This window comes from Enhydra lutris, unplaced genomic scaffold (genome assembly GCF_002288905.1).
Source record: "Enhydra lutris kenyoni isolate GAN:26980312 unplaced genomic scaffold, ASM228890v2 scaffoldscaffold85, whole genome shotgun sequence".
NCBI classification, from domain to species: Eukaryota; Metazoa; Chordata; class Mammalia; order Carnivora; family Mustelidae; genus Enhydra; species Enhydra lutris.
This window is the reverse complement of record NW_019154169.1, coordinates 6,058,976-6,083,009: the sequence shown is the minus strand read 5'-3', so window position 1 is coordinate 6,083,009 and position 24,034 is coordinate 6,058,976. Positions and strand designations below refer to the sequence as shown.

The following is a 24,034-nucleotide window of genomic DNA, read 5'->3' as shown; positions in this document are numbered from 1 at the left end:
AAAAGCCACACATGACAAGTCCAAACTAATATACTCAATGATGAAAAGCTAAAAGGTTTTCCTCTAAGATTAGGAATAAAACAAGGATGCCCACTCTTGCTACTTCTATTTAACATATTAATGGGAGTCCTAGCCAGAGCAATTAGGCACAAAATGAAGTAAAAAGCATCCAAAACTGAAAGGAAGAGATAAAATTATCTTTCTTTGCAGACAACACAATATTATATATTGAAAACCCTACAGACACCACCAAAAAACTGTTATGTTTGCTTCTCATTTTTTCCTCCAAAAAGAACACAGGTATTAAATGGGTTGGAATTTTCTGTGACTTTCTCTCTTGATTCTGGTACATGGAACAGTGCCTAACATATAACAAGTTCTCAATAAATTTGTTAAGTGAATAATTGACTGAATCAACTGCTGGTTACACAGGTAGTTTATACTATTCACAGTTGAACTTCATGTTTTCCCAGGATTTTAAAAAATGCATACATATAAAGCAGGTTAGGATAGGCCTAAATTTTGTTGCTCCTACACCTTTACTCTCTCCAGTTACCTCCTTGCCGCTCCCACATTTCACTTTGTCCTGGACTATTCAAAATTTGTTCTAGGAATCCAAGGAAAGTTTACACCTTAGGCTGGGGCCTCAGATCCTCAATGCAGGGAGGCAGGCTGGTTGTTTCTATGACTGAAGCAGCACTGCCACCAGAGAGTATCTGTTGGGCCTGATCAAGTGGAAAGAAGCCATTAGAGCCAAGAGGAGAATATGGGAAGATGGAGGGATGTCCACAGGGTGGCCAAAAATCAGACACAGGCTGGGGAGCCAAGCTTGCAGACATGATGGTTGAGGAGCTGAAATTGACTTCAGAAAGAGCAATTAGGCCAGTGGAGAGAGGAATGCTGGTATCATTAGTTGGAAAGGGGGTGGTCTATGGAAAGGAAGTAGGGAATACACACGCACGGGTGTAGGTGACTCCATTCTGCAGAACTTAGGATACAAGAGAAGAATTGAAGTGCTGGGAGCACCGGGGAAGATGGACCTGGAATCTGTTGCAGTTGTGACCGAGGCATTGGGATGCAGAGGACCTCTTTCCTCCCCATTCAGAGGGCACCCCAGATAGGCTGAAACTTGAAGGGTGGAAGACACACAGTAGCACTTGTAGGAGAGGGTGAGTCAGGAGTTGACTTTCTCATTTTATAGTCCATGCCTGGTGTGGAGAAGGAATCAGAGATGGAAGGGTTTGGGGGCTGACCAGACAGGGCCATCTATGTCAGTGTCTGAAATAATGGGATGTAATGGGTCAGCAAAAGGCTGAGGGCAATAAGTATGATGAGGTAGCTGGCAGGTGAGTTGCCTTCTTCTGGGACAAACTACCCATAGAGGTAGCCATTCCAGCAGATTCCAGGATGGCCAGTGAGCTTGCTTCTTCTCTGTGGATCAATGCTGAGGGCTAGAGGGGAAGCTGATAGAGGAACAGTCCTTGCAGCAGGCAGGGGAAAGAAAGAGATGGCTGTGAGGCACTGCAGTCTGAGATGGCCTCAGCCTTAGTCCCCAGCACATTGTTGATGCAACGACACACTGCCTCCTTCTCCAAGGCCCCTAGCTGGAGGAGGGGGTTGCCAGATACCCTCTGACTCTTCTGGACCTACCTCCTTCTGCTGGATGAAGGGAGAGGAGTTTATTGGGAGGTATAGTGGTTCCTCCTCCACTCCGGTTCCTGCGCCCTAGGAGGATTGGGCAGAACAGGGGTTCTTGAACCAGCAGAGCAGGAACCCCTGGGGAGTTGGCTTTAGGATCTTTAGTGCTGGCCAGACAACACACCTTTGTGGTCAATCACCATATGTCCATCTGTCCTTTCCCCTGGGGATACTGGAGGAGAGAGCTGCTCAGAACAGAAGCAAGGGTGCCACCAGATCCTGTTCATGCATGGGGGCCATGGTGACAGGTTGTGACAGACATATTTACCCTGTGACCCAGCAATCCCACTAGTAGGTAATTACTCAAGAGAAACAAAAATATAGGATCATATAAAACATGTATGTGAATGATTTTTGCTGCTTTATTCATTCATATCTTCTAGATAAAAGACTATTCAGATTATAATTTTGTCTTGAGTGTGTATATGTGTGTGTATGTCTATTAGTTTACCATTTCAGGTAAAATGTAGAAAGCTTTTACTCTTCACTCTTTATACTTGCCGTATGTTTTACATCTGTATGCATTAAACACTTCCCCCACCCCCAACAGTGGTATAACTTTGGTTTTTAAAGCCATATTGCCATTTAAAGAATTTAAGAGGACTATCATATTTATGCACACATTTACTATTTCTGTTGCTCTTCCTTTATTCTTGAAGTTCCAAGCTTTCTTCTTGCATCATTTTCCTTCAGCCTGAAAAAGTTCCTTTCACATATTTTTAGGGTAGTTGACTGGTGATGAATTTTCTTAGTTTTCCTTCATCTGCATCTGTATTTATTTTCCTTTCATTCATTGAGGATATTTTTGCTGAATAGAATTCTATTTGCTGAGGGGGCACCTGGGTGGCTCAGTGGGTTAAAGCCTCTGCCTTCGGCTCAGGTCATGATCTCAGGGTCCTGGGATCAAGCCCCGCATTGGGCTCTCTGCTCAGCAAGGAGCCTGCTTTCCCTCTCTCTCTCTGCCTACTTGTGATCTCTGTCAAATAAATAAAATTTAAAAAAAAAGAATTCTATTTGCTGAATAGAATTCTACAGTTGACAATTCTTTTGTTTCAGGACATTAGTGATGTTTTTCCACTTCTGGCCTCTGTGGTTTCTTTTTTTTTTTTTAAGATTTTATTTATTTATTTGACAGAGAGAGATCACAAGTAGATGGAGAGGCAGGCAGAGAGAGAGAGAGAGGGAAGCAGGCTCCCTGCTGAGCAGAGAGCCCGATGCAGGACTCTATCCCAGGACCCTGAGATCATGACCTGAGCCGAAGGCAGCGGCTTAACCCACTGAGCAACCCAAGTGCCTCAACCTCTGTGGTTTCTGATGAGTAACCCATACTTGTTCAAATTGTAACCTTCCCCTCTCTGTAGATGGGTTTTTTTTTTTTTCCCCTCTGACTACCTTCAAGAATTTTCTTCATCTTTGGTGTTCAGCAGTTTAAATACAATGTCTCAGAGTGAGATTTTTCTGAGCTTCTTGAATCTCTCACCAAATTTGGGGACTTTCAGCTATTTTTCCTCAAATATTTTTTTCTTCACTAAACTGCCCCCCCTTTCTGGAACTCCAGTGAAATGAATCTTAGAATTTCTTGTATTGTCCTACAGTTTTGGAGACTTCGGTATACGTGTATATGTAAACATTTTATTTTGTAACAGTTTTAACTCTAATGAACTATTGTAAAATTTGTACAGAGAATTCCCATACATGCCTAGTTTCCCCTATTATAAATATGTTACACTAGTATGGTACATTTATCATAATCAATGAATCAATATTAATATTTTATTATTAGTTAAAATTATTAGCAGACTTTATTCAGGTTTCCTCAGTTTTCTTACGGTCTTGTGTTCCAGAATCCCACCCATGATACCACATTATACATAAAAGTTATGTACCCTTAGGTTCCTCTGGTTGGGATACTTGTTTTTGATGACCTAGAAACTTTTGAGGATTACTGGTCAGGTATTTTATAGAATGTTTCTATTGGAATTTATCTTGGGCTTTTCTTATAAGATTTGTATCATATGTTTTGGGGAGGAAGAAGTAAAGTACCGCGCTCTTCACATTGTATCAAGAGTACATACTACTAATATGACTTACCACTGTTGGCTTGCAGTGTATTTACAAGTTTTCCCCACTGTAAAGTTACACATTTTTTCACCATTTCTATACTGTATTCTTTGGAAGAATGTTATTACCCACACTTAAAGAGTGGGGAGCTTTGTTCTACTTCCCTAAGGGCATAGTATTTACATTAATTATTTGGAATTCATCTGCATGGTAAACTTGTCTTTTTTTCCCAATTCATTTATTTATTCAATCATTTATGTTCAACATAGACTCATGGATATTTGTTTAATACTTTGAGTTATAATCCAATTAATTGTTACTAAAATTGTTGTACCTTTGGCATTTGGGAGTTCTTTTAGTTGACTCTGTATCTCTTTGACATAGTGCCTTGTGGAAAAAGTGTTTTTTGGGTGCCTGGGTGGCTCAGTGGGTTAAAGCCTCTGACTTCGGCTCAGGTCATGATCTCAGGGTCCTGGGATCGAGCCCCGCATCGGGCTCTCTGCTCAGCAGGGAGCCTGCTTCCTCCTCTCTCTCTGCCTACTTGTGATCTCTGTCTGTCAAATAAATAAATAAATAAATCTTTAAAAAAAAAAGAGTGGTTTTGTGTTTTGTTTTGGTTTTTTGAGCTCTTTCAGCACTAAAAGTTGCTCCAACTTCATCTTGTATATTTGCTGTAATCAGTCATTTATCCAAGGATCTCTGGTTCCTTTCAGGGGAAAACAGTATTAGGAATCAAGTTTTGATTGCTAGGGTGCTCATTTTATGGGGGTGATGTTGCTTCTAGACCCACTCAGTAAACAGAGTAAAGAGATATATGTGTACATACACATATCTATAAATATTTCTATATCTAATCACCTGCATCTACATTAGGATAAATGCAAGTTCATACTTATGTGGCTCTTTTAATTTTTGTTAGATATATGTTCCTATCTGCTCCTCCTGTGTCATTTCTGTTGGTCTATCTTCTAGTTCACTGACCTTGCTCCATTCAGTTATTGAGCTCATCAGGGAATATTTCATTTTTAATATTATAGTTTTTAGCTATAAAGTTTCCATTTCCTTCTTCTCCACAATTTCTAATTTCTCTGCTGATAATCTCTATGCTTCCGTTCATTTCAAGAATATTTATCTCTACCTCATTGAGCACGGTTGTTGAGAATCTGCGGGCAGTTGTTCCCGTCTCAAAGCAGTTTTCAAGTCTTTGCTATGCTTTTTGTTTCTACATTATGCCCACATCATTCAAGGGTCAACCTGGGGCTTGAATAGTAGCATATATTGTAGTTCTCAAAGACTTTGTTCTGCTTATTTGGGCCTGTTCTGTGCATGTGCTGCTCAGGGTGAGCCTAGGACTTACATGTTAGTTCATATGCAGATTCTCCAGTTTTCTCCTCTTCAGGATTTATCCCCATTCTGACTTGCAAAGCCCTATTTGACATATTACTCTAAGGATTTCGCCCTTTGTGCCATCATGTAGTTGACTAGGACAGTCTTTAAGGTGATACAGCTAGCCAGAGCAGAGGAGACAAAAATAATGGAGATTTTTCAGAAAACAGGGGTCCCTTTATCTGTTCCTTAGCCAGAAAGCCAAGTCATCTCTCAGGGTACCTGTGCCATTGTGAAATGGCAGTACAGATCCACAATGAGGGTTGTCTTTGGGGGTGCAGCTGAGAGAAAAAAACAAAACAAAATGAAACAGGGATGGTCCCCACACTCTCTGACATGCAAAGGCCTACCTTCCCAGTCATCTGGATAGAAAAAGGAGTTTTATCAGAGTTTTTGCTTTCAGTGCCTGCTGTACAGAGACAAAGGAGGAAAAGCACCCTCCATAATCACCTCCTTATATGTTATTATTCAAGTTTTCACTTCTGTCCCCATTCGCCTGGTATTGTTCACTTTTTTACTTCTCTTCAGCATTTTATTTGTAATCTCTGAGAGAGATCATTTGCAGTCAAATGCTCTTCCAGTGAGAGAGATCGTTTGTAAGGAACTTGCTCCATTTTGGCTGGAAACACTTCAAAAATTATTTTTAAATAAATACATATGTAAGAAATGTTTTATAATTATTTGTAAATATTTTAAATGCTACCATTATATGCCAAAATGTTACTAGAGCTTACCTATAAATAATGTTCATTTTGTAATTTCCTATATTTCCCTATAGTTTTGTGACTATATGTTTTAATTGTATCATTAAGAAAATAAATGGGGCGCCTGGATGGCTCAGTGGGTTAAAGCCTCTGCCTTCAGCTCAGGTCATGATCCCGGGGTCCTGGGATCGAGCCCCACATCGGCTCTCTACTCAGCAGGGAGCCTGCTTCCCTTCCTCTCTCTCTGCCTGCCTCTCTGCCTACTTGTGATCTCTGTCTGTCAAATAAATAAATAAAATCTTTAAAAAATAAAAAAAAAGAAAATATTAAAGCAGTTTTGACTTCAGATCTTCTGCTAATTCCTAAGTAACCTTAATGTAGGCAGTAGGTTCCTTGACTGAGCAAATTGAATAATTAAAAAAAAAGGAGAATGTGGATATCAGATGGGAGCAGGGATTAGGTACAGCAAGAGATGTCCTTGCAGTTATCAGTCCCAGAAGACTCTCCAGGGAACTCATACTAGGAAATCGAATGGAATCAGCACATGCAACTCTAGAAAAATATAGCGGTATCACCCAAATATGGATAGATGAAATAAGGATAATTAGATATAAATAAGAAAAATTGGGCTTAACAAGGTCTACAAAGGCAGGAAGGAAAGAAATGTTGAATTGTGGTGATATGAGCAATGCACCCCCTACTCTCAATAGAGAAAGACATAATGAAGATGTGTCCTTGTTGCTAGCCCCTGTTTACCAGTGTTAGTTAAAATAAGGCCTGTAATTCCATATATACTTTGTTTTAGGCATTTTCCATTCTGTTCAAAATAGTTATAGATACTTATTCTAAGGATGTTTTAACTTCTAGAAATAGAAGTCACTAAGAAAACAAAAAGAAAAGTAAAATAAATTTTTCCTTATTTTGGCAAATAGTCTCCAATATAAGTTATACCCACAACAGTGGAACTGGGGACTTTAAGATATAGGTACTTGTATCACCATAAACAGACCATCTTCTCTTGAAACACTGCACATTCAAATCAAGAGGAATACTTTATTTAGAATATATGTTGAATAAATAAAATCTTTAAAAAAAAGAAATCTCGTTGTGTCTCTGTCAAATAAATAAATAAAATCTTTTAAGAAAAGAATATATGTTGAAATATTTGAGCACTTTCAAACCTTTCCTTAAGAGAATACATAGCCCATTTGTGATTGGGATTTCCTTTTTTTTTGCTTTTGGAGTCAGAAAGCAAAGGTTCTGATATACTTTTAGCACAAGGAGATAAAAGAAATCACTTAGTAAAATTCTGACCATTGGGAGTGTTACAGCCTAGAAGTGCAAGTCCTATCTTTCTAGAATTTCTTGAACTTGTGTTCCTAAGCTCATTCTTTCTAGTAACACCTCCTTCATCTTTGGCTTCTGCTTTTAAAGGTCTTTTAAAGCTGTGCGTCCTTCCTTTTCAGCCTCACACCTGGCAGCCATTACTTCCTCCACCTAAAGCCTGATTTACTTAATTTGTGTTACATTATTTTCATTTTTTTTAATTTTATTTTTTATTTAATATATTTAATATTTATATTTATATTATATTTATATTAATATTTATTAAAATATTTAATAAATATTTTATATTTATTTAATATTTTTATCCCCAGGGGCATTATTTTCATTTTAGCACAAAGGAAAAAAAATCTAGACTTACAGTTAAGACATTTTTTATTTTTTCCCAAAGGGAAAGAGCTGGGCTTGAAACCCCCTTGGTCTGCAAATGCTCACCTTCACTGCCTTCAGCACACCGAAGTCTTGGTCTAAACCCTACTCATTGTGGAAGCACTGATTCTACAAGAGCCACTGCATTCCCTGCCAGGTATCCTGGACTTCCTCCTTCCATTCCCCAAGGGGCTGAAGGCTCTGCTCCCAGAGGGCATCTGGCCTGCCTGCAGGGGTCTCATCCACATCCTGGGAGGGTTCCAACTCAGCAAGACCAGAGTACCCCTAGAATAAATCCTCTCCGCTTCTGCTGAGAAGAGGGCATTGTTTAGGGCTTCCTCCAAAAGACTAGAAGACTTCCCCGTGAGGGAAGGAGAGCATGTAAAGGTACAGAGGGACTTATCCTCTGAAGGACTGGGGCACCTTCCCTGCAGCACATTGCTCCCACGCCCTGGGCCCCTTGTGCTCAGTAGTCAGGGTCCTGACAGGTCCTCCCTGCTCTTTTGACATTTGGAAATTGAAATTCAGTTTGTAGAGGCAGATTTTTCTCTTTCTGTTTAAGACTGCCAAGAATAAGGACTAGGAATTGAAGGCCGCCTGTGGCCTCAGACTCTCAGCCTAGGGATGTTCAAATGTCCTGGAACTGGCCTCACCCCTTCCTCCACCTCCTACTACATGGAGAAGAGATCTTGATCCCTCCAGGAGATAGATAACATCTGCTGAAGGATGAGGAGGTGCTTCCTGGGTGAAGGGATGGAGAGGCTTTGGCTGAGCTCGAGAGCCTGGGACCTGATATCAAACAATTTAGTTTTTAAAAACAAGGTACCTACAACTTTAGTTGCTTGTTTTGTTCCTTATTATTATTTGTGCCTCATGACATGGCAACAAACTTCTCCAAGAGTAAATTATTTGAGAGAGAGAGAGAGGGAGAGCAAGAGCACATACCTCTAAAACAGAAGCTGAGTATCATTTACAACTTAATCTTAGCAGTGATTTACTATCACTTCTACTGTATTTTACTAGCCTCACAGACCAGCCCTGGTCCAGTGTGTAAGGGACTACACAAGGGTGTTAATACCAAGAGGTAGGAAGCATTGGGAGCCATTTTGGAGATCACCTGTTATATCAGTTAGTATGATGACCAAATGGAATTAGGGTTTTTTTTTAAAGATTTTATTTATTTATTTGACAGACAGAGATCACAAGTAGGCAGAGAGGCAGGCAGAGAGAGAGGAAGGGAAGCAGGCTCCCTACCAAGCAGAGAGCCCGATGCAGGGCTCGATCTCAGGATCCTGGGATCATGACCTGAGCCGAAGGCAGAGGCTTTAACCCACTGAGCCACCCAGGTGCCCCGGAATTAGGGTTTTTTAAAAAGCTATCTTCATAATGCAAGGTAACCATTCTTAGAGATGTTCCAATGCCTATGATGTGCAGAGCACAGCTTCAGGTCGTATGAAATGAGTGCCGTCAGTATGATGCAGGCAGGCTGGGTCTGAAGACCCAGGGGAGGGTCCCACAGGACCAGCCAAGAGGATCCAACACCCAGGGGTGTTGATGCCAGCATCAGCGGAGTTTGTTTGACACTATGTCATGGCACATATTTGGGATCTGACTCTCCTTGGATGTTATCAGGTGTTTGGGGCCTAGGACGAAACTCAGAGAATGATTAACTTTCTTGCTTACTCCTTGAAGTGGGAACATGGCTTCTCGTTCATGTTCTTGTTCAACTTGGCTTATTCAGAGGCAAAGTACAGAACACAAGTAAATGGTGCTTAACAGAAACTCTGCCTCCAGTACCTACAGATTCTGCCTGAAACCTTGCCCATGAGGTGAGCTAGAAGTGGTTTAAGGTCCTTGCTATAGCACCCAATAATGAGGGACAAGAGACAATGTATAAATATCTCAGCTTCAGCAGCCCTTGAACAGGACAATTTGTATCTACACTATCTTCCAGAGTTCCCCGCAGGACTGAGTCCCTATTGCTCACAGCGATAACCCCCTCATTGATACAGTCTGTATTGGGCTCCATTCCTCCATTGTCATTTGCCTATTTTCCACCTGCCAAATAAATTGCCCACACTCGCATTCTTGACTCAGGTCAGTGATGTGCGAAACAAAGGCAAAAGAAAAATTATTAAATTTCCTCACTACTTACAGGTCATTCACAAGTCCTTGAAACAGGCAAAGTGACCTTCCTCTTAGGTAGCTCAGCTGCTCGATATTGACACTTCGCTGAGGGGAAAACGCAATCCTAGCCCAACCCCCCAGGACCCTGTAAGTCTACTTTAACATATAAAGATTCCTTTGGAAACTTCCTTTATCTCTATGCCCACTCCTAAGATATAAGTTATCAATCATCCCTGAGCATATGATCTGCTGATATACATCTGAAGGGTCTCATGACTCAGGTTTAATATATTAGACAGTAATAAACGACTCTTTCCCAACGACAGCTAGCCCCCTCAAGGTCCTGGAGACCTTGATTCCAAAATTCCTTAGAGACTTATGCTTTCCCTAACACCCTCCCAACTTGAAAGTGTATAATGGGCCACTCCTCATGACCCCAGGGCAGCTCTTTCTCCCCACGGGTCCTGTGCCTATTCTTTAATGAAATCACCTTTTCTAAAATTAATTTTTAAATTTTTTTATAAACATATAATGTACTTTTATCCCCAGGGGTACAGGTCTGTGAATCGCCAGGTTTACACATTTCACAGCACTCACCATAGCACATACCCTCCCCAATGTCCATAACCCCACCACCCTCTCCCGACTCCCCTCCCCCCAGCAACCCTCAGTCTGTTTTGTGAGATTGAGTCTTTTATGGTTTGTCTCCCTCCCGATCCCATCTTCTTTCATTTTTTCTTTTCCTATCCCCCCAAACCCCCACATTGTATCTCCACTTCCTCAAATCAGGGAGATCATGTGATAGTTGTTTTTCTCCAATTGACTTATTTCGCTAAGCATAATACCCTCTAGTTCCATCCACGTCATCGCAAATGGCAAGATTTCATTTCTTTTGATGGCTGCATAGTATTCCATTGTATATATATACCACATCTTCTTTATCCATTCATCTGTTGATGGACATCTAGGTTCTTTCCATAGTTTGGCTATTGTGGACATTGCTACTATAAACATTCGGGTGCACGTGCCCCTTTGGAGCAACACGTTTGTATCTTTAGGGTATATACCCAGTAGTGCAATTGCTGGGTCATAGGGTAGTTCTATTATGAAATCACCTTTTTGCACCAAAGATGTCTAAAAATTCTTTCTTGGCTGTTGACTTTGAATCATATCATCTTTCCTACATCAGTCAGCATCTGGGGCAAGCCACTCTTAGAAAACCACAGGCCTAAAATGGTGTCACTTATCCAAGCCACCAAACCAAGGCTTAATAATACTTAACCTAACTCTAGTTTCAACCTCCCCTAGAAATGTAAGTCTTGGGGTATCTGGGTGGCTCAGTAGTTAAGCATCTGTCTTCAGCTCAGGTGGTGATCCCAGGGTCCTAGGATCAAGCCCCACTTGGGCTCATTGGGTTCCCCACTCAGCAGCGATCCTGCTTCTCCCTCTCCCTCTCCCTCTGCTACTCCCCCTGCTTGTACTCTCTCTATCAGATAATTAAATTAAGAAAAAAATCTTTAAAAAAAAAGTAAAGAAATGTAAGTCTTAACAAGTCAGTCGGGAATTTTCTGATTAGCGTCAATGAGATAAACTGTTATTTGGGGCCTCTCCATTCCCCAAAAAATGAGATTATGTTACGGATTAGGTTATCAGGGACCACAGTGAGAAATTAAAACAAATGAACTATCTTGTTTCTTCTAGCATGTTTGTTGTTCAGCTTCAGGAGTTCTTGAGAACTTTCCTGTTCCTGGAAGCCCACCAAAGTTACTCAACTGAGCAGATGTCTGGGAAGAAAGAAAATCATAAATGTTCCTGGGAAATTGCAGTTAAGCAAACCTCTGTTCAGTCATGCCTGAATGATTATAAAGGTTTTATAAGTTCTTGTGATCACTTCCTAACTCCAAGAATAAACCCACCAAAAGGCTGCCGTCTGGCAGTATGAATTGGTCCCGCAATTTGCATTAGAGACAGAAATTTGTGGACTCTCTATCTCCTTACTAGCTGCAAGTAGTAACAACCATTTGCTCAAACCAAAAGACTTGGGCTAATTTTTTGGCTCGATGCACCCCAAGCCAGGAGCCCTTTGTGTTCAGTAAAAACTTGATGACCCATATGAGTCAGTTATCCACCTAATAAGATCCCTGCTCTTCCACCTAAGGGAAGGTAACCCTGCCTGGAACAGGGTTCCAGGTTCTTTTGCTAATAACTTTCTTGCCATTTCCCCATCCCTTCTTCCTATAAAAACCTTCCATTTAAAACAAACACAAAACAAAAACCTTCCATTTTGTACAACTCCGAGGAGGCATTCCTTTTGACTTGCTAAATAGGATGCTGCCTGATTCATGAATCCTTTAATAAAGCCAACTAGATATTCAAATTTACCCGGCTGAATTTTATTTTGTAACTTATTTATTTTGTATCTTTTTTTTTAAGATTTTATTTATTTATTTGACAGAGAGAGATCACAAGCAGACAGAGAGGCAGGCAGAGAGAGAGGAAGGAAGCAGGCTCCCTGCTGAGCAGAGAGCCCATGCGGGGCTCGATCCCAAGACCCTGAGATCATGACCTGAGCCGAAGGCAGCGGCTCAACCCACTGAGCCACCCAGGCGCCCCTATTTGTTTTGTATCTTAAGTAGTTTAAGACAAAGTCCCTGACACCTACCTGGCTCAGCATTAACACAGGACAGAAATTTTTTTTTTTAAGATTTTTTTGGAAAGATTTTATTTATTTGAAAGAGATTACAAGTAGGCGGAGAGGCAGGCAGAGAGAGGGGAAGGGAAGCAGGTTCCCTGCTAAGCAGAGAGCCCGATGAGGGGCTCGATTCCAGGACGCTAGGATCATGACCTGAGCTGAAGGCAGAGGCTTTAACCCACTGAGCCACCCAGGCGCCCAGGACAGAAATTAAAAAAAAAAAAAAAAATTCATGTTGAATCTTTCAAATCAGCAGCAACAACACAGAGTGCTAAAACTCTTAATTATAATTTATTAAAAATAGTTGAAAGTTTAAAAAAAGTCTATGCTTTTAACATTTTTTCAATAACAATCATTAACTTCGTACTACCAGTCTCCCATGGCTCCGCCCACTCCGGAGTTCTCACCCCTTCTTCTGGAGCCCTCAGGCTCCCCAAAGGAAGAGCGTCTCTTCGGGGTCTCTAACTCTTAAAGCCGACCCAGGAAAAGTTTCACCTTGCTTTGGGGAGCTCCTCCCATGAGATGGCCCCGCCCACTGCACGCAAGAAATTGTATAAATGTTCGTGGCCATCTTACTTCAGCGCCTGCGCTGCTGGAGACAAAGAAAGCTCATCTTGGAGGTCAGGGCGCTTCCATATTGATTGCAGGAGGTTTGGGCTTCTGAGAAGCTAAAAGCAGCAGAGACGTCAGTGTTTACGGATCCAGGAGCACTTGCTTCTCCCAGCCCTAAAGTAGCTTAGCCCTCTGGGCTAACAAAGGGCTAATTCACCGCTGTACGGCACAGATTTAAATATGGCCTCCCCCAACAGGATGTCAAGAGGGCGCAGCCATCATACCTCCCGTTAAAGTTCAGAAACCCAGAATCCTGTTCGTTGGACGGTTGCCTGGTGGCGGCCGACAACCTCAAAGTCGTGACTGAGTCTGCGCACTGGCCAGTTGCGATGGGAAGAGATTATACTGCGGTGAGGCACTGTGGTCCGGCTATCAATTTCGGGTTATGGACGCGGATCCAGGAGAAATGGGAAAGGTCAGTGTGAGAAACAGTCGAAATTAAAGACCCCTGTAGGTTAGTGATCGGAGGACTACGGTGGCCCGACTGGGTCAGTCATGGGTGCCCGTAAGGGTCAGAGAGGAAGGTACGGAAAGGGTTAAGTGATTGGACATGGGAGCCTCCTGGGGGTCTGTGGTGGCTGGTGGAGGTTTGTGGGAGTCAATGGCAGTGTCTGTGAAGATGGATTGGGAGTATTTGGGAATTAATAAATGAGGGTTCTCGATTTCTTGATTCGAAGAGTGAGTGGTCAGCTTATAGTGGTCTTCAGGGGTTTGGTGCCAAGTGGGGTGCTTCAAAAGCACTGGTTTGAACAGCATTAGAGCTCAATGTTCAAAGCCTGAGAGGATCAGTGATTGGAGGTTCCAAGTTCTTTTTGGGTACCTGAAAGTGATGATTGTGGAAACTTTGAGGTTAAGTGATGGGAGGGGCTTATGGGGACCAGTGTTTAGAGAAATGCTTTAGGCCATCAGTGATTGAGACATCCGTTAGATCATGGATGGGAGGAGGAATCTGAAGGTTTTAGAGATTGGTCTTTCGTAGATCAGGGAATGGAGAACACAAGGATCAATGGGTGTCAGTGATTGGGGCTGTCAGTAATTGCGGGGTGAGGTGGGACTGTGGGGGTCAACGATTGTTTTTCACTCATTGGGATATCATTGGAGAGCAGTATGGGTTCGCGATTAGGGATTTGTGTAATTCACTGTTGGGCAATCAGAACCTATCAGTGAGCTTTGTAGTCACTGACTAGCAGTCTTTGATGGTCGTGTTTGGACATACAGGGATATCAGTGACTACAAGAACCTTTGCTGTAGATTGAGGCACTATATATGTCTATGAGTAGGAAGCTTAATGGGTGTTGAGAAGGATTGTGAAATTTAGAGGTTAGGGATGGGAGAGTTAAGGATTTGAGGCTGCAGCCCTGCATAATGGGAGCACACTTTTCCCCTGTGACACCCTCCAGCTGATGAACATTCAGTTCAGTTCAGTCTAGTACCTCTGCAAAAGCCCACATCAAAATTCTTTGAAACCTTTTTATTGTTCCCCACATTAATTTTTTTTTATTGTTTTTATTGTTCCCCTTTTTTATTGTTCCCCACATTAATGAAAGTGCTTTGAAAAGACCAAATGTTAAACTTACCTGAAGTACCACGTTATTAAAAATGTGGCTTCTATTGCTTTTGCCAAGGATTTAGTGCATATTTCTTTCAATGTTTCCTTTAAGGCCCTTTCTGGCAACGGTAATGATGTATCCATTTGTGACAACATCCCAAGGGTGAGTCTGGTTTCTGAAAATCTAGTCTGACCCCATGGAAGCTAGGATGGAGGTGACTTTGCCTGTGGTTAGAAAACAAAGAATTTACTGAGTAAGTATCTAAACTGATATTGTAAAAGATTTGGTCAAAGGAACAAACTTCGAGGGTGTTTGGAAAATAATTTTATCTAGGCTTAACTTAAAAATAATGTTCTCTCCACACATATGCATAAAGTAATTATGTGAGGTGATGGAAGTGTTAACTAACCCTACTGTGGTAATTATTTTGAAATATATACGTATATCAAATCATGGTATTGTACACCTTAAACTTATGCAATATTATATGTCACCTCAATAAGGCTGGGGAAAAAACAAATAAATTATGTAAGGAAAAGAAACTGTGTTCTTTTTTTTAATGAGTTTTTTTTTAAATTTTATTTATTTATTTTGACAGAGAGAGAAATATCACAAGTAGGCAGAGAGAGGGGGAAACAGGCTCTCCGCTGAGCAGAGAGCCTGATGTGGGGCTTGATCCCAGGACCCTGAAATCATGACCCAAGCTGAAGGCAGAGGCTTAACCCACTGAGCCACCCAGGTGCCCCAAAACTGTGTTCTAAGAATCCTTTTGCCTTGGTCTCTATTTTTTTAGGCATGACACTTTTGACCTCCTTGAATCTGTTCTTTGTAATATCCTGGTAGAATAATTCAATGAAGATAAAACTACAAAAACAAAACTTAAAGCTACTTTTAGAAACTGCTCTTCACGGAAATTAAAGTCAAACTACTGATAATTAAGATGGGCTGAGACAAGACTACAAATACCATGGAGATAAGATTTTGACCATTAGGGTGAAATGCCAAAACAGTATTTTCTTGTTTTAAAGTATTGTATCTGATCCTTATGTAGTTCTCAGGCAAAGCACAATAACTATAACATCTTCTGAAACAAAGGAAGCTGAAAGGTAAGGCAGGTAAATATCTTTCAGAAGCCATACACATCAAGCTTTAGTTTTTAGAGCAGATAGCCTCTGTTTTCAGTTGCACAGAATCAAAGATAGGTAGTTGCTCTGGGGCAGAAGTCATTAGCTCGGATAAGGAGTTAGGAGTTGAAGGTATTTTCTTTTGCTTGTGGCTATTTTCTTCATCACCTATGGTGTGTTCAGTGCCATGTTTGGGAACAAATAAGTTTTCTTTTTTAAATTTTTAATATGAACCTGTTACTGAGATATAAGATATATACAGAGATATACTTAAATATGCAGCTCAGTGAATTGTCACAAAAGGAACTCCCTTGAGTAATGTACTCAGATCAGAAAAAAAACATTGTAGCATCCTGAAAGCCTCCATGATATGTGTTCCTGTCACTACCCTGCCAGGGGGAACCATTCTCCCAGCTTCTAATATCACTGATTAATTTTGCCTGTTTTTGAACTCTGATTAGATGGAACATTCATACCTGGGGCCAGGGGAGGGGGATAGGAAGAGAGAGGCAGTATGTGGCTATGCATGAACGTTTTTTAAGTTTGAATCCAGATTATTTCATTTTATTTGTACATTTTTCCAGATTATTATTCTTTTTTTAAAAACTGAGGTATACATACAGTCAAGTATGCTTATCTTAAGGGTATAGCTCAGTGAATTTCTACACGTAAATACAACCAAGATCAAGATGTACATCATCTCTAGCACCCTGAAGCCTTCTTTATCGATCAGTACCCACTGCCACCTCTGGGTCTAATATAATGGAGTAATTTTGTCCATTTTTGAACTTGATTTGAGTGGAATCACAGAAATAATCTGGGGGCAAAACATTCATACCATGGGGAAGTTTTGTCCGAGACTCTAAAATCGAGCACCAGAACAAAATTCTGACCTGTAGCCCTGGCTGGGCCATTTAAGATTGCCTGTTTTCTGCTAGTCCTTCTAGAAGCCAAAACATGCACAGTGAAATGGACTCTGTGGATTTGGAGTGGACTTTGAATAAGGGTTCTGCTCTTAAGGTTGTTAATGAGTTGAGGATGGTTCTTCTCTGTAGATATTCGGAGGGGAGTCTCAGAGCCCCCTGGTCAAAATCTCTTATTAGCTTTTTAGAGACTGACTTTTGGCTGCAGAGACCTAAATTAGGCAGCTTGAAAGAGTCTTCAAAGGGGTTCCCTGCTCTGGGGCTAAGATACAATGATTCAGCAAATGTAGGATATTCTGAAAGGAACCTTTCTTAGGGAACCCAGAACATCTGGTAGATTCACTCAGGGGCAGAGAAGCCTCTGTCCCTCACATCCAACCTGACTTATCTGGGAAAGCAGGTGTTAATTCATAATTCAGCCCCTTTCAACCTTACCTGAATATGTATTAAAAGAGGTAACTTACAGAAAGTCTCCAGAAATGGGCTTTTTAAAATTATGTTTATCATTTATCATTCCTGTTTTCACAGATAAGAAAACACCCCCAGGGAGGTAAATTGTTTGGTCTAGATTCCCCTCAGTTGGTTAGCAGAATTGCTTGGTTCAGACTTCTCTCTGAGTGGTTCTGAGACTCACAGGCCTTCCAGAAGATCCTCCTGCCCCAAACCCAAAGCAAGCCATCACTTAGCTCTATCTCCTACACAGTCCTCTGCAGGCTTCTTCCTCTTGGGCCTCAGAGAATATTTGGGGAGGGACTGTTGAATGACTCTTACCATGGGGTCTGTTTATCTTCAGGTTACCTGAGTACCCTGTATACCTGTGGGTCCCACCACCTCACTCATAGCAGGGCATCACAGGACCTTGGTCAAGTCTCCAGAAGGCCCTGCCTGGGGCTGCAGCTGAAGGTGAGTTACTGTTGAGAGATGGAGCTGTGAGGAACTAGTAGGCCAGTTGAAGACCCTCTGGATTTGGAGAGGGGGAACTTGGGACAAGAATCTCTTCTGAAGGTCAACCTAGGTTCCGAGACCTCTTGCCAGAGCAAAGACTCCTAAGTAACAGGAAATAGCATCCTCCCTGGGCCAGAAGCTGAGCAAGACTCAACTTGGTGTCACCCCTTCCAGGGACCCTCCATGGTAAGGGAAGGGTTGGTCCCAAGTTTCAGAGAGATGGAGCAAAGGCGGAAGCAAGGAAAGCCAAGTGAGATAGGCATGTTTTCTCAAGAGAAGGAGGTATCAGTCCAACACAGTACCTTCTGCCATCTTAGAGCATGTGATGTGCCAGCCTACTCTCTTACACTTACTGGCACTTTCTAAATTGCTCCCTTGTCATTTCTGCCACCTCACCTGGCCTCAAGGCATATGGGGAGTTTACTCCATCCTGACTAAGGGACAGAAAAGTCCCTGGGTTCTCAGAGTGATAGTGGCAGCAGACCTACTAGAGCTATAGATTATTTATGTATTTATTTTTAAAGATTTTATTTACTTATTTGACAGAGAGAGTGAGAGAGCATAAGCAGGGGAGCAGTAGGAGAGGGAGAAGCCGGCTCCGCACTGAGCAGGAAGCCCGATGCCGGGCTCAATCCTGAGACCCCCGGCATCGTGACCCGAGCCAAAGGCAGATGCTTAACCATCTGAGCCACCCAGGTGCCCCTAGCTATAGATTTTTTAAAATTAAACTTTATTTGGAAAAGTTGCAGGGATATTACCATCAGCTTTTCTATCTTTCATGTACGTTCACCCAGATAAACGCTTACACTCTCATGCCGTCTCTGTATATGTAAAGGTTATATTATCAATATATATTATTTTTGTCCTTTCTTCTCAAGTATTTGAGAATAAGTTACAGACCTGATGCTCCTTTACCCCCAAAATACTTCAGTGTGCATTTCGTAAGAATGAGAGCATTTTCCTATATAACCATAATGCAATTTTCAAAATCAGGCAGTTAACTCAGTGATTTAATACCATTATCTGATCCACAGTCCATATTCAGATGTGAACCAATAGTGTCATTTCATAACATTTCTTTTTTCATTCCAGAATCCAGTTCAGGATCACAGACTACCTTTAGTTGACATCCGTTTAGTCTCTTTTAATGGGAATCAGTTCCTCAGTCTTTTTGTCTTTCATGAAGTCAACATTTTTGAAGAGTATAGGCCAGTTATTTTGTATTATTGTCACTCTCATGATTTTGTCTGATGTTTCCTCATGATTAGATTCAAGTATGCATTTTGGGCAAAATATCACAGAAGGGATGCAGTGCCTGTCACACTTCATCATATCGGGGGCACATGACTCGTGTCCCATCACTGTGTGTTAACTATCACTTACCAGTGCTATCTGCCAGGTTTCTCTAGGGCAGAGTTACAGTTTTTCATTTTATAATGAATAAATATCTGGGGGCAGGAAATTTCGATACTATATAGATATTCTGTTTTTCCTCCAGCTCTTACCAGCATTTTCTCATCCACTGATGCTGCCATCTCATTTAAAGGGGAATGAAGTGACTTTCCCAGGCCACAGACCTAGATGGTCCCGGAGCCAGGCCAGAACACAGGCCTCCAGACACACATTCACTAGCACATCTGCCACACCTTGCAGCCATGGAGAGACCAGGCTGAAGCAAATAGCTAAGTCTGGAGAGAAGAGTGAGGGAGTGTACTCTTTCAGAGAATCAAATAGTTATCCAAAGCTGGATTAACTGCCCTGGGCTGCTCGGCCCCAGGCCTTTCCTGCCAGCTCAATCCCTGGTGGACAGTTCAGTTCTCTTAGAGGGCCTCCTCCCCCTTGTAAAGCCCTCCTGTGGCTTCCCTCATGATGAAAAAAGGCAGTAGAACAGGAATATGTAAATAATGGTGTGTGTGTGTGTGTGTGTGTGTGTGTGTGTGTTTCAGTTATAGATCAGAATATGAAACTTTCTGCCACCCAAGTCATAGCACTAATAACATTTTATTGTATTTCATACCAAAAGCTTTTCTACATGTTTTTAAATAATGGGATTGTGGGGATTTTTTTTTTAACTTAAGGTGTAACAATGCGTAGAGAATAGTGTGTAGCTTAATGAATTGTTCCATATGTGCACAGTCATGTACTCACCACCCATATCATAATAGAGAACATTTCCAGCACCCCAAAGCCTTCCCCCAACCCTCCCAAGCAGTGCCTAGAGTCAGAGCTATCATATAGGTGAGGGTTGTCTGTTTCTGACCTTCATATAAGTGAAATTCGAACAGTAGATCATATTTTTATTTAACTACTTTTTTGACTTACTGGCATAACTTGATTAAGGTATTAGTTAAGCAAAGAAGTATCTGTATTTTAACATTCAAGGAAATCACTTTTTTAATTTCTTCTATAGAAGAGACAGGAATCTAAGTAGTTAATCTTAACACCTTAAGACAAATTCATTATTATATCTTGTGAACAGGATGTTCCTGGAAGTGTTCCATATCATGATTGTGTGGGAGTTATGTGGGTGAATGAATATATTTGTCAAAACTCATCAAACTATACAATTCAACTGGATTCATTTATTATATATAAATTATACTTCTGTACAGGAAAAAATCTTTTAAAAGGTATAATAAGCTCACTGCACAGTCCTGATAGCTAAATGTCTGTTTTACACTAACTGTGCTATATGAGTCATGCTTTCTGACCTGTACAATATTTCAAAGCATTTTCATACATTTAAGAGATATTGGAGGGGCGCCTGGGTGGCTCAGTGGGTTGGGCCTCTGCCTTCGGCTCGGGTCATGGTCTCTGGGTCCTGGGACTGAGCCCAGCATCAGGCTCTCTGATCGGCGGGGAGCCTGCTTCCCCCTCTCCCTCTGCCTGCTTCTCTGCCTACTTGTGATCTCTCTCTGTCAAATAAGAAAATAAAATCTTAAAAAAAAAAAAAAGTGGATATTTATTGTCCACTGAGTAAAGTAAATCATTAACTCATTTAGCACTATAATGTTACTAATGTTTCCACATGTGTACCCTCATATACCCACCACCCAGATCATGACAGAGAATATTTCTGGCACTTTATCATTTCCTTTATCGAAAGATGATTTGTCAGTAGATTAGTGAGAAAAGACTTCTGTAAAACAAAGCTAGGAGAATGTATTCATTTTGAAGGAATTTTTTTCCCCTTGAATCTGGTGTCCTGCTAATCACTAAACTAAATGGAAGCTTCTAGTAGATATGGCCAGTTTCCCAAAATGGCTGAACCAAGTTATAATCCTGTCAACCATGCATGAGAGTGCTTGTCACTCCTGAATGTGGATTTTTAATTCCAGGCTGTCGATTATTGACACAGTATTTTTGGACCTTTTATAAGGTTTCTCACTTCTGTGAGTGAAAAACCCAAACAGTCTTTATTAACTTTTTTGTACCAATTTAGTTCCACATTTCCTAATGTATGGATGTTTTGGAAATTGGGAGTCTGCATGTTTTAGTAGTCCTATTTAATTACAGTACCAGTTATTTTAGGAGGAAAAAAGGTAATATTGTGATTTTTGAATTTCATTATAAATTCATAGTTTTTATAGACTAAAAGCTTGTGAACATATGCATTCATATGGAATTACTGGACCATGATGTATTCATGTTTAGCTTTGGTAGATTTGACCAGTTTGGTCTTACTGCTCCTTCTCACATGGTTGGAGCCCTTGAGGCTGCCTCCTCTGCCCCCTTGCCAGGACCCATCACTGAAGAAGTGTCTTTGCTTTCTGGCTCTCAGAATTACAAAGATGCTTCTTGCATTCTTTGCTTCAGATGTAGCATGATTTTACCATTTTACCATACCATCCAGGTATGTCATAAAATATTTACACTCGTGATCTATGATTTACCCTTTCTCTTTTATAATTTAAGCCACATAGTTACCTCTTTAACTAAACATCTTAATTAAAAATGACAGTTGTTTTTTCTCATCTGTTGAAAATTACTTTTTTTTTTTAAAGATTTTATTTATTTATTTGACAGACAGAGATCACAGGTAGGCAGAGAGGCAGGCAGAGAGAGGAAGGGAAGCAGGCTCCCCGCTGAGCAGAGAGCCCAATGTGGGGCTCGATCGCAGGACCCTGGGATCATGACCTGAGCCGAAGGCAGAGGCTTTAACCCACTGAGCCACCCAGGCGCCCCTGAAAATTACTTTTTAACAACACTTAATAATACACTGGATGAATAATGAGGGTTAGCCTTTCAGTAATAATTCATACCACAGTGTAAGTAACCATTAGTTTTACTAATGTTATACAGTTATTTTATATTGCCTTGAGTTCTCTGTAATGAGTTACAAAAGCCCTTTTTCAGTATATACTTTTTTTCATGATAACATTATTATAGAAAAAGCATCCCAAATATAGGATTTCATAAACACCGGTAGGTGAACAAGTGCAACTTTAAAAGTAAATAAGAGGCAAAACCCAAGACTTTTTGCCTTTAAGAGAAAATGTATTGTTCTGCAGGGGTGATCCCACTCAGAGCATGTGTCTGGCTCCATCTCCCATGGGGCCAATTATTTAAATTTTAAAGATTCTGGCTTTTTATAAATTTTTACTTCTTACTTGGTAGCAGCTTTTACTTCACGGGAGATCTGTTTTATTCATTCACATTCTGCATTGAATGGCACCGTTATTTTTTTTTTTCTTCTTCTTCTACCGCAGTAATTTCAAGCTTGGGTTTATGTAGGGACTTCGCAAGTTCCGAGATGGGCCTGGTCCCTCACAGCTCTGTTCTCTCTTTCTCCATCCTCCTCCCCCCAATCTCTATCTTCACAGGACTCAAATCTTTTCCCAAGAACAGCAGAAAATGATTGAGTACCAGGTAAGTGTGGCATAAAGTAGCCAAGTTTCCCTTCTTGGGAAACTGTTCTAGAAAAAAATATGTGCATTTCAGGCATTTATACTTTACCACAGCCTGGGTTTTCAGAAAACAGACTTGGAGGTGGGAGATTTGCACCCAAGAGGTTTACTAGGGAGACTCTTAGAATACCTATAAGGAGCGAAGGAAGCAAGATTAGAGAGTGGGATTTAAACAGAAGCACCAGCTGACCTTACAAGATGCTTTGGAGCTGGGATGGCCCTTGCTGTTGTCCTGAATGGAGGGAAGGAAGCATTTATATTCCGAAATCAACAAGTCACTGGTCGTAGGCTGCCCCAGGGAGGGGACGTAAGTTTGTGTGGGTAGCTCCCTTTGATCAAGGACTCTTTGCAAAAGGGCTTAAGCCTGCAGTAGCCAGTCTTCTCCTAACAGCTGGGATAAACACCTCAGTCCTTCGGGGGATTTGGGTGGAACATCACAGCTTCTGTCTACACATAGATACAACGGCAAGACCCTTATTATACATACTACTCTATCCCTTTTTTTCCCAGTTAAAATATCTTAGAGATTGTACATATTAGTACTTGGGACCGCACCATTTTAAAATTTTATTTATTTATTTTAAAATATTTTATTTATTTATTTGACAGAGAGAGAGATCACAAGCAGGCAGAGAGGGGGAGGCAGGCTCCCCGCTGAGCAGAGAGCCCGATGCAGGGCTCGATCCCGGAACCCTGGGACCATGACCTGAGCCTAAGGCAGAGCTTTAACCCACTGAGCCACCCAGGCGCCCCCACACCATTTTTTTAAAGCAAGGTACATAATGCTCCATCATATGCATGGAATATGATTTATTTAACTAGCCCCCCATTTTATGACATTCAGGTAATTTCCAAATTTGATATTACAATGAATGATGCAAGGAACATTCTTTGTTGGAATACAGATATACAAAACAGTCCAACGAAGAGTCATTAACTGTGGTCTTCCTGGTGGCCCAGCAAAAAAGCAAACACAGACAGCCCATGATTTGCATTGGCCATAGGATAGAAGCTTGCTGTTCTCTTTCTTTTTTTTTTTTTTTTTTTTTTTTTTTTAGTTTCTTTTCAGTGTAACAGAATTCATTGTTTATGCACCACACCCAGTGCTCCATGCCATACGTGCCCTCCATAATACCCACCACCTGGCTCCCCCAGTCTCCCACCCCCCACCCCTTCAAAACCCTCAGATTGTTTTTCAGAATCCATAGTCTCTCATGGTTCATCTCCCCTTCCAATTTCCCTCAACTCCCTTCTCCTCTCCATCTCCCTATGTCCTCCATGTTATTTGTTATGCTCCACAAATAAGTGAAACCATATGATAATTGACTCTCTCTACTTGACTTATTTCACTCAGCATAATCTCTTCCAGTCCCGTCCATGTTGCTACAGAAGTTGGGTATTCATCCTTTCTGGTGGAGGCATAATACTCCATAGTATATATGGACCACATCTTCCTTACCCATTTGTCCGTTGAAGGGCATCTTGGTTCTTTCCACAGTTTGACGACTGTGGCCATTGCTGCTATAAACATTGGGGTACAGATGGCCATTCTTTTCACTACATCTGTATCTTTGGGGTAAATACCCAGTAGT

At 41.2% G+C, this 24,034-nt stretch overlaps 1 protein-coding gene and 1 pseudogene across 2 annotated transcripts in view; one reads left to right on the top strand and one right to left on the bottom strand.

The window, feature by feature from the left end:
• LOC111161451 overlaps positions 1 to 24,034 on the bottom strand; it is a 678,116-nt gene that overhangs the window by 209,757 nt on the left and 444,325 nt on the right.
• LOC111161452 overlaps positions 13,103 to 24,034 on the top strand; it is a 637,630-nt pseudogene continuing 626,698 nt past the window's right edge. The window contains exons 1-4 of the transcript XR_002641531.1: positions 13,103 to 13,408; positions 14,655 to 14,796; positions 17,384 to 17,493; positions 22,359 to 22,404. The product of XR_002641531.1 is annotated as a zinc finger protein 208-like (transcript). The remainder of the gene's footprint in view (positions 13,409 to 14,654; positions 14,797 to 17,383; positions 17,494 to 22,358; positions 22,405 to 24,034) is intronic.